The sequence below is a fragment of the Numida meleagris genome, chromosome Z (genome assembly GCF_002078875.1).
Source record: "Numida meleagris isolate 19003 breed g44 Domestic line chromosome Z, NumMel1.0, whole genome shotgun sequence".
NCBI classification, from domain to species: Eukaryota; Metazoa; Chordata; class Aves; order Galliformes; family Numididae; genus Numida; species Numida meleagris.
Window position 1 is genome coordinate 51,665,066 of NC_034438.1, and position 13,405 is coordinate 51,678,470.

At 41.5% G+C, this 13,405-nt stretch overlaps 1 long non-coding RNA gene across 1 annotated transcript; it reads left to right on the forward strand.

The window, feature by feature from the left end:
- Window positions 4,982-10,801, forward strand: LOC110390105. Its single transcript, XR_002433546.1, has 3 exons — window positions 4,982-5,106; window positions 6,264-6,320; window positions 7,931-10,801. It is a non-coding gene; the product is annotated as an uncharacterized LOC110390105 (long non-coding RNA).

The window sequence follows — 13,405 nt, forward strand, 5'->3', positions numbered from 1 at the left end:
GCAGCCCTGCTGGTCTCTGCCTCCAGCAAAGCCTGGAAGAGCAACCTCCCACCACCAGATGCTGCACTGCATCTTGTGGGATGCACAATGAGTGCAACACATGGGGACCAGCCGTGGGTGTGTAGAAGGACCACATGGCAGTTCTCCCACCAGTGTGAGTGTGCACAGACTGTATGGAGCAGTCTGGGTGCACCTAAAGTTCAAGCACCTTTGTACCCAATGATGTACTTGTGTTGCAGAGAAATCACTTTGCTAGGAGTGGGGATGACATGTAATCCACACATCCTGTGCCTGGAGATTGGGAAGGATCAGAACATAACCACATGATTGTGTGGGTGGGTAAGAGGAGTTGGGGATAGAAGTTTGAAGTGTGTTTGCAAACTGGTGGGTGTTTATGAGCACTTAGTAAGGGTCTTGTATCATCTTTCACCTATTGCAGTGCTGATGCTGTTTGCGAATGTATGGTTTGCTGACAACCAGCTTGTTATTAACTTGTTGTTAATAAATGAGTAAAACACTTTGAGCTTGCCTAGGTTGAAACAAAATGAGTTGAGCAGATTTTCCTGGTGGCTTAAATCTTTTCCTTGTCTTTGCTCTGTCCGGCCAGAGTTTCTTCTGTAGGGGTCCTTTTTTCTTTTTTTCTATCTGTTGATCTGCCCAGCTGTGGTGGTGAGGAGCTGGTATTGCTGGGTCAAGATATGAGGGTCTCACAAAGTTTTTCTTACAACAGCATCTTCCTATTTTCCTATAGAGGTCTGAATTTGAATTTCAATTGGAATCCATCTAAGAGAGGCTTTCCATAGTCTGACACATAACTTTGCAGCCTGGGAACGAGGCATATGGTTCCTGTAGACTAGCAGCATAAAGAGATGACTATGTACATCCTGCCGTGGGGCTGAGGCTTGGGTATCTGTGTCCTGGGGCTTTTTTTTCTTCTGCCTGCCAGGCACACTTGCAGATATAGGTCTCTGCTGAACAGGAGGCCCGCAGGTCCCAGGCCTCAGCTGTGATGTGACTCCCAGAAAATGTGCTTATTGCCTCATTAGCAACTCTACGCTGAATATTTTCCCCAAAGCAGTACAAATCTTCTCTCCTTTGCCTTTGGAATGGGCCTGTTGCAGGGAGAGACAAAATCTTATAGTATTTTTTCTATTGTACCAGAGAAAATCAGGCCAAAGAGGGTGAAACTTCTCATAGGACAGGCTTGATGTTAAGACATCCTCTTGGGATCTTGGTAGGCTCCTTCCTGCAGCAACGTGTCTTAAGGAATTCAACTATGGACGTGGTCACCATGACCAGTTGTAATGCTTCTGCCTCTGCTTAGTAGTGCTTTGTTTACGCAACTGTTTGAATACAGAACAAAGGCAGTAAGAAACTGACCTGTAAACACTGAGGCCTTTTCATCTGGGAGTTTAGCTCCTCCTCAGGTGTCCAGATCCTTTTGCAGGAAGAAGTTTGGAGAAGGTCCTGGTAGAAAGATGCTCCCAAATGACATTTCCTGACAGTGATTTAAGGAATATTGCCATGTAATGACGACATGCTGGAGCTCATAGAGAAGGGGTAAGAGAAGAAGTCTGGAGGTAGCCAGTAGCAAATTACATCAGTATGGGTCAGCTTTCTTGACCCTGGCTTTCAATGGACACCTATAAATCCTGCTGAGTTAGCTCCTGCCTTGCTTTCAGCACAGTGTGTCAAGATCTTTCTCCTGGTAGGCTTCTGATCCTCTTCCCCTACAGCAATGAAGCACTGTACCAATTCTGTTATTGATGAGATGTCTCACCAATGGAGATTGAATAAGGATGAAAAATGTCCATGTGGCACAGATCTAACATTAGAAATCAAGATGCTTTCAGGAGTTATAAAGCAGAACAGCTGAGAGAGTTTTATGTTTCTATGGAAAGAAACAATGAAAATAACCCTAACAAGCAAGAGATACAGCAATGTAAGACTTTTGTCAAAATTATGAGCACTGACTGTATTTTATATTGGGCTGGTAGGCTTAAATAAAGAAAGGAAGATGAGTGTAATGCTGTAATTTAATTGTGGCAGCATTAGTCTTGGACTGGGAGTCAAAAGACAGTCAGGTGAGCTTGCAGAGATGATCTCAAGGGTAAGATGGTATACTAGGAGTCTTGCAGATGACATTGTGTCAGAGGAGTAGTGATCTTAAATAGACCATGGACATGGGACCTTGTATGCAGGGCCTGAATGGCTTGAATGAGTATGAGAACATACAGCAGTGCTCTGTGCCAGACTATGCGTGTACATGGTTAGATGCTTTGAAAGAGGTAACATTTTTACCTGTCAGGAAATTTTCTAGTTGCTGAACAGCTTACTAATGTCATCTATAATTTATAATACTTTTGAGAAATATAAACTGGAAGCAGATGAAGTGGTGGGATGATCATTACACATCGAGGAGATGATGATCCACACAAATGAACTCAGCCAACTCCTTGTAACAGAGAAGCCTGCTGGCAGCTCTCACTTGGTACCAGCAGTTACGATACTCACAATGGCCTTGTCTTTACCTACAAGAACAGCGGGAAGTTCTCATGCAAAAATTCTTTATAAATAGAACTGTTTTCTTGTAAGAAAATAATATATTATGTTAAATGATCAGAAAGAAAAGAAGTTCGCTTCAAATGAAATCTGCACAGCATACTCGGAGAAAATCCATCAGGGTCTGTCACAAGTATGTGCTGATAAGTCAGCTGAGCATCTGAGAAGACATCTGTCACATCTGGAGCTGTTACAACCTTTTAGTTGAGCTGTGCATGTATGTATGTGCATTTAGGCATATGCGTACACAAACACACAAGCATACACATGCACTGCCTTCTGGATGATAAATTTGCAGAGTGAACTCATTTAGCAAGTTGAGTGTCAGAAGTACCTTTTTCAGTATGGAAAGAGCTTCTCTGCACCTCTATCCTCCTTGTGCAAATACACGTGCATAGTGACTAAACAACAGCCAGCTGTTAGTGAAAGCCTCCAAGTCTGCAGCACAGTGAGGTACTATCTTATGCATCATGCAGCAAGATCTGGCTATGGTAGCATTGTGGACAATTTTTTTCATTTACCCTCAGTGACATAGAGGTTGCTACTGTAATTTCATTTACTCACATTTTTGCTTTTTGAGGGTATTTATGTTCTTGTTATAGCAGACAGAGTGCCCGATGGGAATCCTACAGGGTAACAGGTATTAAACTCCTAGACCTTTAAATTCTGCTTTGGCATCTCACTACCAACCTTGAATCATTTAATCTTTCTTTGTCTAGGTTGCTGCTTTGTGCTTGTACCCTCCAGGGAACTAATCCTCATGGAATCTCACTGCAGTTGGAATCACACTGCTAGTCAAAGTGAGGCTGTGTTCTGTGTACTTTCATTATTGTTTGGAATCAGCAAAGCAGAACAGCTTTTGGAGAGGGGAGCAAGGTAGCGTGGAGAGGCAAAGGAGATGCCATCACAGCATCTGCTTCCCAGCTTGACTTTCAAGTGATCTTGAAGCAAGGCCAGAAATAGAAATGTTGCATAACAGGACAAAGCTGGGCTGAGTGCTGGGGAACCCTCATGCTCCTCCACCATGGGGAGCTCAGGCAGAAAACCACAACCACCCACTAAACCTGCCTCCCTGCCTTGGACAGCTACAGACCCAACAAGTCATGAAAAATGCCAGCAGTAGGCATTTCAGTCACAGGAAGGAGAGTGCTGAGGCATTCTTCATGTATTTCTGGGGCAACTGACAAAGGATGAGCATTGCTGCTAGTGATGTACAGCTGCCCGCACTGTAATCTCCTTTAGTTTCTGGGGAAGCCGGAGCTATGGTCCCTCTGGGCTGCACTTCCTCCTTGCATGTGGTCATTGCCTTCCAAAGGAGCATCCTCAGACCCCATTCTGCCAGCATTTCAAGCATGTGGAGAATCTGACAAAAGGGAGAACATTAGCTTTCCATGTGCTGATCAGTCTCAGCGCTGTGCCTTGGGCAGGATGCAGTGACCACTCTGCAGGCTCTCTGCTGGCTGCAGCCACAAAGCTAGCACTCAGTACCTCATCCAGGATCTGCTCCTCAGTGGCACAGCAGCTCCTGGTGTGTAACCTGACGTAATTCTCTGCTGTTAAGGAACACTGTGATGAATTCATGGGAGCTTACCAAACAATTATTTGATTGCTTCACTACTCCATAAGCTGGTAGGTGCGGTGTGCATTAGAAATGAAGGCAAATGCCTGGAAATGGGATATTACTTGACACTTCAAGGCTGGATTCTTATTTCTTTGAAGCTGTATATTGCTGTTAAGCCCAGGAATTTATGAGACGCATGCACACTTAGGAGGCTCAGTCCTATATCAGACCTACTCAGTTTGTCAGCAATGAGAGAGAAGCAGTGCCAGATAGATATCCTGCCTTCCAGCTGTGGTTACTTATTTTACAGGTTTTTCAGTTTAACAGGAATTGCTCCCTTCTAGGAGGGTGGATGGGGTGGTCTCATTGCAATTTATGTAATTTAGCTATGACTAATACCTTGCTCTTACGCAATTTATCATCCTCACAGGGAAGCTGAAAGACAAGCACAAATGGTTGCTCAGCTCTGGGTGCCATCTGCTAATGCATGTTTTCAAGCTGTTAGAAATGATTGCATTTTTTCCACTGGAATACTGGTTCTGTAAAAATAAAAATATATTTCTATATATACATACATATTTGTGACTGTAACCAAATTGGTTGTGGAAGATGTGTCTACTCTTTGCAGACCAACTCAAATTTTCTGTTGCAAATATAAGCGCAGCAATATTAAGAACATAGGCATGCCAGAACTACCTCAGATAAAAAGCCTTCCTAACTGACCAGCTTATCCCTAATTGTGTACAAAAGCACAAGTATATCTGATGCTTCCCTTGAGTAATTCCTAGCCTCCTGCTATTTTTATCTCAGGGGATTCTCTGAACACGATGTTTTTTTTTTCTGTTTAGGAAGTCTTATGCAAGTACTTGCTCATTCTTCCTTTAAATATGTGTCAACTTTCTTCACTCACAGCATGCTACAGCGAGTTCCAGAGGTCTACTAACACCTTAACTGCAATTTCAACTCCAGGCATCATGAAAGAGGTATTTTTTCCTGTTGTGTTCCATGTATGTTAAGCTTTACTAAAGTAAGTACATTTCATCCACAGAGATGAGACAGGTCTGAAGCCAAGCCAGCAAGGTAGATGGTCAGGGTCTGCAAGATACATTGTCAGGCACAAGCTTAGGCAAGGACCAGTGTAGCTCCCAAGCCAAGGGTTGGAAGGTGTCAGGGTAGAAGTTCTAGATGAGGTTTTCCACGGCTCTTTCTTATCCAGCGCTTTCCCAGCAGTCTCAGTTACATGGATGTACTTTGTCAGAGTTGAACTTGTAAACAAGCAACCAAACCCTTGGAGAGCAGGAGTCCCAGTTCTCTTTTTCTGAATGGCTGTGCGTCTTTCTTTTCCTGTTAGGTGTCTAACACCAGAGGCAACTAACCTTCTGTGCCACTGTGATTTTTCAGTGAGAAACGTGAATTAAGTTTTCTGTACAGCTGGAATAGTGGCAGCTCCTGGTGATGTGTACATTGGCTGGCTGGCAGACGCACACAGGCAGATGGGCCAGCTCAGAGAACAATAACATTTGTTAGAATTAGGACTCTGGCTTTGTGGCAATGGAGACTCTAATTTGCAAACCCTCACCAAACTACTTATTGTCAAGAAGCCCCAGGGAGCTTTGTATCTTGGATTTCCCCATGACTGAGATATGCTGAGACTGACTGATAATGTTATCTATTTAAGGAATTAGGGCCTATGCCTGCTTGTGCATCTCCACAAGCGTCTGTTTTTATAGGCTGAAGAAAATGCTGAGAAAATGAAAACAATAAATAACTGTGGAGGAGAAAGAATGGTTCAGATCCTTCTTCTGAAAACATGTTTTTTGACAGCGTGTAAACCATTAAAAAGCTATATACATTGGAGAATTCTCTTCTTTAAAACAACTATAATTGCACAGTCCTTTGATGAATGATAAATAAAATGGTGTTGTCAATCAGTTATGCAACCTGTAAAAATGTGAAGTTTTGTGAGATGTTTGATACGTCCTTCCCAAATTCTAGCAAAAAATTAGTCTACAGTGTTAGGTAAATGACCACTTAATTAGCAGCTTCCAGCTTCATGTGACCTACTCAGTTGCCACCTTACTCAGATCATTATTCCGGACTTGCAACCCAGCATCACAGATGTGCATTTTTCTTTCTACAGATTTGAACTTGTTTGTGCTGATCTAAACAAAAGAAGTCATCTGTACCCATTAATGAGGTTGGTGGCCCCCAAGTCAGTAGAAGACTCCAAGTTCTCACCCACAAACACAGGAGCGCTACTATGTTTAAAACATTTCGTTCATACAAGTCATCCTTGAAACTACCCGGAGCATCTTGTGAAATACCTCTTGAACTACAGATCATTATGCCATGATTGGTGCTGATCTGGGTTTATGAATGCCATTCTTTGGCTTCTTTCAGACTCTCCAAGCTCCTGTCACTTTCCTGCTGAATATTCCACCTCTCCCTTCCAGGAATGTTTGGGCAGATATGTCTCCAGCTAGGACTCACAGCTTGCTCACTGAGGAACCTTCCTTTCTTGCCCTCTCCTTTAAGTCTGTGAGCCAGCAATTTTTAATGTGAAAGATAAACAGTAATCTTGTGCTTTCACATTTTGGCATGGGTCCTTGGGATTGATGGACATGTGATACTTGCTTATATTAAAATAATGTTTAATCTCTGTTTCAGTATGTTTATCACATACATGTGATGTTTATCACATACATTGCAAAGATACAAAGTGTAAAAAAAATAAGAAGAGAGTTTTCCAGCTGAACTACAAAACTCTCTTCTTGCAGATGGATAAAATTGACCGAGTTATATTAGGAATAACCTGAATTATTCACAAGTCTAATTTTATGATTCCTATTAATTTTGACACAGAATAAAAATGGCAATATTTTCTCAGCTTTGAATAATTTTCCATAACTACATGTACTGCCTCTTTGGTGTCTATTAATAGCTTGAAGGACATCATTTTTATGAGAATACTAACAGTACTTTTCAGTTAGAAATGTCATTTAAGCAATCTGTTAAGACCAATTAAAATCATTAGTCTGGGACCTTAGTTGGAGCTGGAACTTGTATCTTTTCCTGACAAAAACAGTTCAGAAGGTGATCAATACAGTTTCTCCTGAAAACCTGTACCTATGCAAGGAAGGAAAATAATATTTTCTTAGAATGTAGGAAATCTGTTTCTGGCTGCTTCCATACTAAGCAATCCCTCCTGAAGCAAACTTTTGAGGCACTGAAGATGTTTTGTTTTCCATGCTTCCTGTCTTCTTCCTATTTCAGAGAATTTCTCAACAAATTCAAATTTTTGTTTTTGTTTTGTTTTACCAGTATTGTTTGTGAGGTGGCAGGCAGACTCTATCTGCCCTCCTAGCATCCTGGAAAACAACTCAGATAAACTGTGTGTTTTCTCACCACTGGTTTCTCACCACTTTTCTATACTATCAAGGACATCATTTGCTTTAAGATAGTTATATGCTTCACTTTCATTAGAAGTTTTTTGTAACAGAGCCTTTTTAATGACATCTGAACTCACTATAGCTTATTATATTTTGTTTAAGGTGAGGAGAAGATAAAAATCTTCTGGCTTTATCTTGAGATTATTGTCCTGATTGTGAAGAGCTGCAGTCTATTTTAGGTCTGGTGAAAGTGCCTGTTTTCTGTATTAGAAGAGACAGTGAACAGTCAACTCCTATTCATCTTCTGTGGCATGAAACCACTTCCCTAACACATTTAGTATTTCAAGCAAATCATAGTGTAATTTTCATTCTGTTTGGGTGATGTAATCTTCCCTGGTTTTACCACTTTTTTTCCCAGCTTCTTGTCATCAGCTGTGAAGTACATGTGAAACAGAATCCACAGGACTAAACAAGAAGCTAATACCATGGAGTTGTTGTCAGCAATTGAAACCAGTTTGTGCACAACAGACTTTGTATTGGATGACAAGAAGAGTGACTACTGGGTAGTCAGTTATACCCTCCGAATTCCTAGTCCTCTGTGATCAATACAACATGTAATCTAGTATCAAAACCAAGCCCCATCTAACGCTGGAAATCAGCATAATGGAAGCATGTTTGTTCTTACATCCTTAAGTGTCTTTTGAAGCTACAAGACACAAGCTTGATCTGTTCTTCAAATTCTTATCTAGTTACCTGCTTTTAGCTGTGAATGACAGGTCACAGATATAGTTGAGTTGTCCTTTCTTAGGGTTTTCTGAACAAAGGTATGCACGAGGTGTAGAAGAGCAGAAAATATGGGAATTATTTGAGATCTCTGTAGCCAGTCTATGCCAAAAGAGATGCCTAGCTTGATAATGAGTAGGAAGTGCTGTGGCTGAATATGGTTATGGAAGTCCAATATTAGAAAAAGAACAGCAAGAACTGGTAGCAACAGTGTGAAACCCTCTAGAACTATACAGAAAACTCAAGCCCTGCAGCTGACCCATGCAGTGGGTCATAAGCTTCTTTGGCTCATTGGGCTGTCTTCAAACATACTATACCAGCAACTTTCCAAAGACACAAAGGGAGAGGAAACTGATTTGATTTCCTTGGGGATGTTGTAATAAATGGGAGCAGTACAAGGGAATGGGAATAAAACTGTGCTGATACCAGCACTTACAAAGTTTGATAAAAGGCTAAGAGCTCTGCAAATTTACCTCAGTAAAATGTCGTCCATGTCTTCAGTGCAGATCCATCATTTGGATTCAGAAACTGGGAGCAGGCAAAGATTTCATGGCTTTGGTATCAGATGATAATCTCAAACATTGTTATGCTGCTGCCTAAATCTCAGATACCTTTATCTCAAAAAAGATGGAGAACAAGAAGAAATATCAGTGCAGACACTGAGCATGGTCAGAAGCATGGAACAGCTTGCTTAAAGGAGAAGAGGAAACATACTGGTTGAAGAAGTGCTTGAACAAGAAACAGTTGTGTGGAATAAGAAAATATGACAATATATGTAAGATATGTATCACATTTTAATTCGGTGCTTAGGGAGTACACAGTGAATATAAGAAAAAAACAACTACAAAGACCAAGTTTTCTCATGGAATATTCAGTTAAACTGGAAAATCTGGTGTCACTGAGTGCCATGGATGCCAAATATTTAAGTGGTTCTTACAAGGAATTAATTATTTATGGAAAAGCCGTCAGTGGCCATTGTTAATGACAGCCAAGATGCAAGCCTAGATCAGAAATCCGTAAGCAGAAAAATGACAAAAGAAAATAATCAGTGTATGCTTGTTATGCTGTGCTATATTACACTGTTCCTTTGGCTCAGCGTCCATCAGCTGCTGCCAAAGGAGTAGCTCTTCATGAAGAGTAAAAGCAGAACAAATATGATACTTCCATCAAACTTCCACTTGTAGCCACTGCTGGAGACAGGAATGAGGACCTGTGGCCCCTTCTGATACATGGGCACGCCTTACATTCTTAAAATAAAGCTGTAATGAGTTAGTATGATTATGGCTAAAAGATACTAATGGAGTCATCAAACTGTCAATATGGAAAATCAAGATGATTCAAAAATTGCCAGTGGTGTAGACTCACCATGGTACATGGGGGTTGCCCCGTCCCTGGAGGCACTCAAGGCCACGTTGGGTGGCCCCTGGGCAGCCTCAGCTGGTGGGTGGCAGTCCTGTTCACAGCAGGGGGATGGAACTAGATGATGTTTAAGGTCCCTTCCAACCTACACCATTCGATGATAAGTTTAAATGATGACACTATTTCAAAGGAATCTGCATATGTCATACCTGCAGCACAGCAGTCATCAGGAGGAATGACAGTAACTGCATCTTAGGAGTGTCTGCTAGCATGAGCATAACAAGCTAGAAAGATAATTGTGAGTACCAGCATCAGAGAACAGTTTGACAGGGAACAACTAAGCTGCATAGGATGGTATGTTTCCAAATCTGGAAATAAATGGTGGGAGAGGAGATCCTCATGTGGATGATAGCAGCAAACAGCACTTTGGAGTGGTGTCTGGTCACATGGAATGGAAAGGCTAGAGTATATTGGAAATCCAGCCCTGGCCACTTGGCCCAGAAAACTGATTTAGGATATCTGATCTGGAAAAGTAGTTGAGAGAACAGATCGATGTACCACTGTGTCTATTCCTCCCCTGCAGCCCCATGTTGTCTCCCCAAGGAAAAGAGTGAAGCTGTTTGCTTCCAATCTTCAAAACTGAGATGTGAGGGGGGGAAATTTTCTTAAATGTACTGCCTATTGCCATCCTGCTAAGTTATATTAAGGATCATGGCTTGGGACAAAGGAGGCATTTGGAGACTCTTTTTCCTCTAACATGAACATTTTGAATAAAATAAAGACATGCCCATACTGGTCTAGTAATTTCTATATCCTTTTTGTGCAGGTTACTTTGGCAGCTTCCTGAAGTGACCTGAGAGATGCTCAGGAGCTTGTGAGTGGGTTTCAGAGATTCTTTGAGGAGCAATCTAGACCAATTTTTGTTTATCTTTTCTGAAGCCACAAGACATAATTTTCTCCCTGTCATTAAAAGAATTATTCTTGTTAAAATCTCTGATTTACAAATTATTAAAATGCTCTTGGCAAACATGGAAGGGTTGATTAAATCCCAAACATAAATTAAATTCACATATGTTTCATTTTATTTTATTTTTTACTATAAATAACAAATGGCTTTAGGTCATTTGAATAACAGATGGGTTATTTAAATAGCAGATTACACTTTAGCATTCAAATAATGTTTGACTTTGGTCAGCTACTGAGTGTGCAAGCTGCTAATGTTCTCTTGTACGTACAGATTTATCACTTCAAATGAGAAATTAAAGTTGTTGTAAAGAGTAATTTCTTTTCTTCTTCCTCTGATTTCACTATTGTGATCCTGGACAAAGGGGGTAGCTAAGGTACCAGGCCCAGAATGGCAAGAGCTGTGTTTCCAGCTCTGCAAACAAATCCCTGAATCTTTTGCACAGATTGCCTGAACAATCTGTTCCTGCAGGATGTGAACCACTTATGGTATATGACAAGTTCCCCTGAAAATCATGAAGAGAATGGAATCATATTCTGTATTTGTGGAGGGCATGCATATCTGCAGACTAAAATCTAGAGTTTGCCTGATGGTAGCTATTCATGATACCCTTGGATAATCCCATTTTGGAGATAGTTGGAAGAAAACAATGCTACATTTCAATCCAAAGGCATACAAATGAATACATATAGAAAAATATGCTGCGAATAGCATTTTGAATTTGGCAGATGCTGGCCCTCATTGGCCACTAGTGGGAGTGAGATGTTTAGGAAGTAATTGGGTCTTGGAAATAGAGTCTGTGAAAATGGCAAGTGCTTGCTATATAAACATGGTCATTACATTTTCAAAATTTTGGAGAAGCAGGAATACAAGAGGCTCCTTGGGTGGAGCCTCTTGGATTCTTTGGGAAAGAATCATCCTCTGGTTTATTTCTGTTCTTTCCACAGCTGATGAGAAAGGAGAGGTGGGATCATATTTGAGTACCTTTTCCTGAACAGAGATTGTTCGTGTTTCTCCAGGACTGCATGGGAGAGCTCTGGAACTTTCTGCTCTCCCAGGGCTCATCTGCATATCTTTCAGCCTCTTGGTTGATCTATACCCATTTCCCTCACAATACCTTCCCAGACAAATAGTTCCTATGCTTTGTCAGGAAGCAAAATCTGCCTTCTTCTCCTTAGCAGATGGGGAACCATGAAGAGCTAGGGATTATATCATCATCACCGTCTTCACATCACCACCATCCAAAGAAGTGACTCACAGTTGCAGAAGTAAGAGCTATTTGTTTCAGCCTACTCCAGAGGACAGAGCTGGCAAAAATAATGCCTGTCTTTTTCCAATAGAAAAGCTTGGAGTATATTAGAGAGGAGGCCAGGTGGCCAAGATGTTCTTCTCCATTAATGCAATACTATGTCAGAGGTTGCCCAGGAGTCACAGAATGGTGGAGGTTGGAATTTCCTCTGGACGTCATCTGGTCAAACTCTCCTACTCAAGCAGGGACACCTAGAGCAGATTGCTCAGGATCATGTCCAGGCAGCTCTTGAAGATCTCCACAGAGAAAAATTCCAAATCCTCTCTGGGCAACCTGCACCTTACCCGCACCTTAAAGAATTGCTTCTTAATGGGTAGATAGAACTTCCTGTGCTCCATTTTGCTCTCACTGCCTTTAGTAGTGTCCATGGGAATGACCGAAAAAAAGCCTGGCTCTATCTGCCAGCCTCCTTCAGGTATACACTGATAAATCCTTCTTGCACCTTCTCTTATACAGACTAAAACAGTCCCACCTCTCTCAGCCATTTTCATAGAGAGATGCTCCATTCTTTTCATTTATCTCTGTGGCTCTCCATTGGACTCCCTCCAACATGCTCATGTTTCTCTTGAACTGAGGAGCCCAGAACTATACACAGGTGTGGTCTCACCAGCACTGAGGAAAGAGGAAGGACCTCCTTTGAACAGCTGGCAATTATTTGCCTAATACAGCCCAGGACACCTTTGGCCTTCCTTGTGGCACCAGCATATTGCTAACTCATATTCAGCCTGGCATTCACCAGGACCCCAGCTCCTCCTCTTCCAGGTTGCTTTCCAGTTGTGAGGCCTCCAGCATGCCTTGGTGCACATAAACTCTGTAAAAGCATAGTCATGGTGCTAGAAACATGCCCTGAGAGAAACCACCTTTCCCTTCATTAACCTGTGTAAGTGTACACAGAATACTGGAGATACAGATGGCAAAGGATTGGCTCCACTTCTGCCACTGGCTTTCTGCTTCACAGAAATCACTTGGCATACGTCTTGCTGATTTTTCTATTTGTGTTGGAAGTTTTTCAGAGCAGAACTGCCTGCACAAAGCCAGACTGATAATCTATGTACAGAAACATAATGTAAAACAAGAAAGGAAATCTGCAAGAGATGATGGTGTTGCAATGATGGCTCTGTCAAAGTATTTGATCATATCTATTTGTGTAACACGAACAGCAGAAGTTAATTCTAAGATAAAGAAATCAATCTGTTGCTAGAGTGAAAAATGAACAGAGCATTTCTGGGTCTTTTGATTTCCTTCTCAAGATCTATCAGCAAATTTAAGAATTAAATTTTGCTTGATATGGGAGGTACATTTCCACTTAAGTTTCAGTCTGCTAATAGCAGGGCAGCATCCCTTTTGAGATCTAATGCTTGTGACTCAATAGCCAGCCAGATAGTATCATTTTCTCACTGTTGACAGTGTGATTTCCTCTCCACATTGTGGTTACACAATTTGACAGATTCACTAGCAGAAGTTCCAGGCAGTGACAC